Source organism: Phalaenopsis equestris, unplaced genomic scaffold (genome assembly GCF_001263595.1).
Source record: "Phalaenopsis equestris unplaced genomic scaffold, ASM126359v1 Scaffold235876, whole genome shotgun sequence".
Classification (NCBI taxonomy): Eukaryota; Viridiplantae; Streptophyta; class Magnoliopsida; order Asparagales; family Orchidaceae; genus Phalaenopsis; species Phalaenopsis equestris.
The window spans coordinates 272,793-277,894 of record NW_018253730.1 but is presented as its reverse complement, the minus strand read 5'-3'; positions in this window follow the sequence as shown (position 1 = coordinate 277,894).

The window sequence follows — 5,102 nt, the reverse complement described above, 5'->3', positions numbered from 1 at the left end:
ACACATTAATTCAGCGTCGCAATCCAAGCCACAACACTCAAAATGCTGAAAACAAAACATCCTATGCTTAGTCTCAACTATATAGAGATCTAAAAGCATAATTCTAAAGCAAAGCACATGCAAAGTTCAAACCAAATTACATAGATAGACAGATATCTACTATTCAAAATCTACTATTCATTAGATTCAGTACTAGATTCTCCTTTGAGATCACCCATTGATTGCACATGAACGAATAGGTTGTAGAAGGGTTGGAATGAAAATTCTTCAGTGGAATCCTTTTCCATCAATTTCATCCTTCTCATCAGCCGTATCAAATTATCTTCTAAATGTCTAGAGTGATCGAAATGTTCTTTAATCCTCTAGTCTAGATGATCGAAGAAAGCAGAGATATTATTAATTGCATTCATAACATTTTGTACCTCCTTCTTCAATTTCTTGATTCTACACAGGATCACCAGAGTCTTATCAGGAATTAAGGGTTGAACTACCAGTGAATTCTAAGATGACTGATCTACTATAATGGCCATGTCCTTTTCATCTTCAAAAGCTGAGAATCTCTCAGTTGGGTCAAAAGGCTTCCAAGGTAGAAGTACCTTTTCCCAATTTTTGTAGGACACTTGGAACTGACTGCAAAGTGAGAAAATTGTGGAACGGTGTTTAAGCCCATAAGTTGATCCATGAATGATCAAACCCAAAAATAACTTCATAATTATTGACCCAATATCGATCGGCAGTCCCCTTTGGATGCAGTAACTCAAAATAGCACTTTCCTTAGAAACTTTACCGAACTTCATTATCGGTAACAATTTCGCAAAAATAAAAAAAGTGTGAGTGTTTTGAAACGAGATTTAGGAGTGTTGCAGAAAAACTAACATACCCGTTCTCTCTCATTTCCAGTCGTCAGTTTCATCTGTTAAATATTTGTAAATGTAAATTTTGTTCATCTGGTTTCTTGTTGGGACAAAATTAGAATAATGGCAAACAGGAACGTTCTCGATCATGTATAATTCATTGATCCATGTAGGAGTGAAAGTGGAGTGAACATGTAGGAGTGAAAGTGATCCATCTACCTCGCACATAGACAACTCCCTGGTTGATTCCATGTAAATTTGTATAAAATTTCATTACCACAGGAACAACTACGGCGACGGTAGTATAGCACAGCACTTCCCATCTTTGTTGCACTATCATCTCTTCAATTTCCATCTAGGGGTTATTCAATCCTCAATTTATAAATCCTAGTTCCTTTATCAATCTTTTCTTTGTCAGTAACTTGTTGAAGATTTGTTTCGCTTCCACACTAATAAACTTTCATCGAATGAAAACTTGCATTCTGGGATTATCAACGGAATTGGATGCCATAGGAATGAAATTGATGGAGTTTCACTTCACTTTTTGGGGAAAATATGAACTAGGAATAGAATTTAGTAGTTTAAAAGGGAAACTCCCGCCCAAAAACCACCAAAAATTGTCATTCAAACTCCAGAAACTGCCATCTCGCCGGTCTCACCGTCAGCGGTGTTGATGGCGCTGTCGGTGAGCCTCTGTATCTATTTTTCCTAGACTCTCTGGAAAAACCCACTATCGGCGACGTCGAGGGCGTAGTCGACGCCCATAGCAAAAATTGCACAGTTTTGCTCTGGTCCGAATGCGTTTTGATTTCTCTCTGTGGATCCAATTGTTATGATGAATCAAGGGTAAATAAGAGTAGTATAGTGTAATACTACCACAAACTAACTATAATTTCATATAAAAACTACTATGATCGCAATAAAAATAAAGATAACTATGGGTTGCCTCCCATAAAGCACTTGGTTTAATGTCGTCCGCCCGACCTATTCAGGTGTCATTCAGGTTGACTGATCATTAAAACCTCTCTAAAATTTGGTCATTTACCCTCAAAATACGGTTTTAATCTGTGCACATTTACTTTAAATCTATTTTCAGTCTTTCAATCTTCAATTTCAATAGCTCCATAAGTATAAAGTTGAGTCACAATAAAGGGTCCTAACAAATGAGACTTCAATTTCCCAGGGAATAACTTCAGCCTAGTATTGTAAAGCAAAACTTCTTGTCCTTGTTCAAAGTTCTTCTAGTTAATCTTTCGATCATGCCATAACTTTAGTTTCTCCTTATAATTTTTTTCATTATCATAAGATTCATTTCTTAATTATTCCAATTCATTTAATTGTAACAATCTTCTTACCATCTCTTCTTACCAGCATCTTTCAAATTATAATTTAATTCCTTAATCGCCCAAAATGCTTTATGCTCCAATTCTGCTCGTAAGTGACAAGTCTTTTCAAAAATTAGTATGTAAGGAGTCATTCCAATAGGAGTTTTATAAGCTGTTCTGTAAGCCCATAATGTAGTATCCAGTCTAGTGGACCAATCTACTCTATTAAGGTTTACAGTCTTTTCAAGAATTTGTTTAAACTCTCTATTAGAAACTTCAGCTCACCCACTGGTTTAAGGATGATAGGCACCCACTAGTTTGAGGATGATAGGTAGTAGAGATTCTATGAGTAATATTAAACTTTTCTGCCAATCTCTGAATATATTTATTCCTAAAATGAGATCCTCTGTTAGTGATAATCATTCTAGACATTCCGTATCTAGTGAAAATATTTTTCATTAAAAACCTTGAAACAATTTTAGTGTCACAACGAGGTAAGGCATGCGCTTTAATCCACTTAGAAATGTAGTCTACTACAAAAAATATATAAGTTCCCAAATGAAGGAATAAATGGCCCCATAAAATCTAATCCCCAAACATCAAAGATCTCAACTTCCAACATGAAATTGATGGCAATTCATTTCTTCTAGATATATTGCCTACTTGTTGACATCGATCACAAGTTTACATTGATCACTTGTTGACATCGATCACAAGTTTTTATGTGTCTATAAACATCTCTAAAGATAGTAGGCCAATAAAATCCAACTTATAGAATTTTGTAAGCATTTTTATCAATCTCAAAATGTTCTCCAAATTCACAATCATGACATTTCTGAATGATTAGCTCAGTTTCTTCATAAGGTACACATCTTCTCATAATCAGATCCTTACATTATTTATATAAATAACGCTCATCCCAAAAATATGCTTTCACATCATGAATGAATTTCCTTTGTTGTTGCAATGTCAGCATAGGTGGTAAAATATCACTTACAATATAGTTAACAATATCAGCATACCATGGTATTTTTTACTCATTAATATTATAAAGTTGTTCATCAGGGAAACTGTCTGTAATTTCATTGTCGGTGTCAGATAATTAATGATTTTCTAATCTGGACAAATGATCAGCAATTTGATTATCAGTTCTCTTTCTATCAATAACCACAAGATCAAATTCTTGCATTAAAAGTATTCATCTAATCAACCTTGGTTTGGCATTCTTCTTTTGCATTAGATATTTAATAGCAGAGTGATCAGTGAGCACAACACATTTAGCGCCAATTGAGTAAGATCTAAATTTATCTAAAGCATACACAATGGCCAGTAACTCTTTTTCAGTAACAGTATAGTTAATTTGTGCACCATTAAGAGTTTTATTAGCGTAGTATATAACTTTAAAAAAAATTTCATACCTTTGTCCATGAACAGCTCCAATAGCAGAATCACTAGCATCACACATCAGTTCAAATGGTTTCTCCAAGTTAGGTAAAACTATAATAGGGTGATTGATTTTTCCTTTAAAAACTCCAAGACATTTAAACAATTTTTAGTATATTCAAATTTCTTGTCCTTTTCTAAAATTTGGAATAGAGGTTTGGTAATTTTTGAAAATTCTTTAATAAAACACCTGTAAAATCCAACATGTCCAAGAAAACCCTTAACCTCTCTTACATTAGTAGGAGGTGTTAGTTTAGATATAACTTGAATTTTTGCAGGGTCAACTTCCATACCATCTTCCAAAATTTTATGCCCTAATACAATTCTTCCTACAACCAAAAATTGACATTTCTCCCAATTCAGAACCAAATTAGTTCTTTCGCATAACTCTAAAACTTTTTTAAGATAATTTAATCATGCATCAAATAATGTTCTAAATACAAAGAAATCATCCATAAAAACTTCCAATCTATCATCAATTAACATACTAAATATGGACATCATACATCCCTAGAATGTTGCAGGTGCATTACATAATACGAAAGGCATTCTTCAAAAAGCAAAAGTTCCAAAAGGACTAGTAAATGTTATCTTTTCTTGATTCTCAAGAGTAATAGGAATTTGATGGTAACTGGTATATCCATCTAAAAAACAAACATATTTGTGCTCAGCAAGTCTATCTACTATTTGATCTAAAAAGGGTAAAGGGAAGTAATCTTTCCTGGTAGCAGTGTTTAGTTTTCTATAAATCAATGCAAATAATCAATGCAAATACGCCACCCAGTAACTTGCCTGATAGGTATTAATTTGTTATTTTCTTTTATTTCAACGGTCACTCCTCCTTTTTTAGGAACATAATGAATTGGACTTACCCAAGCACTATCTGGAATAGGATATATAATTCCAGTGTCTAACCATTTCAAAATTTCTTTCTTAACAACTTATTTCATCATTGGATTTAATCTCCTTTGTGGATCAACTCTTGGTTTATATTGTTCATCTAATATAATTCTGTACATATAGATTGAAGGATTTATTCCCTTAATATCAGCTAAGGTCCAATCAAAAGCTTTCTTATATCTTTACAATGTATGTAACAGTCTTTGCTCTTGAAAATCATTTAATTCTGAAGATATAATAACAGGTAATGTAGATGAGTCTCCCAGAAACACATACATCAAATGGCTCGGCAATATTTTCAACTCAAGCTCAGATGGTTTTATGATTGATTTGGTCGCTCTATAGCCACCTTATACTTTGTATTTTGGCATTGTTATACTTTTTATTTAAGTATCTAATGTATTTTTCTATTTTTTCTAGTTTTGGAACCATTTGTGATTTTTGTGTGGGCAAGGCATCATGCTTGGGCTCTCCCACACATTGTATCTGTATCTTTCTTTCTTCCATGCGAAAACATTCATTATCTCTTTCAAAAGCAGGGTATTTCATAGATTTTGCAATGTTAAAAGTATAGATTTCG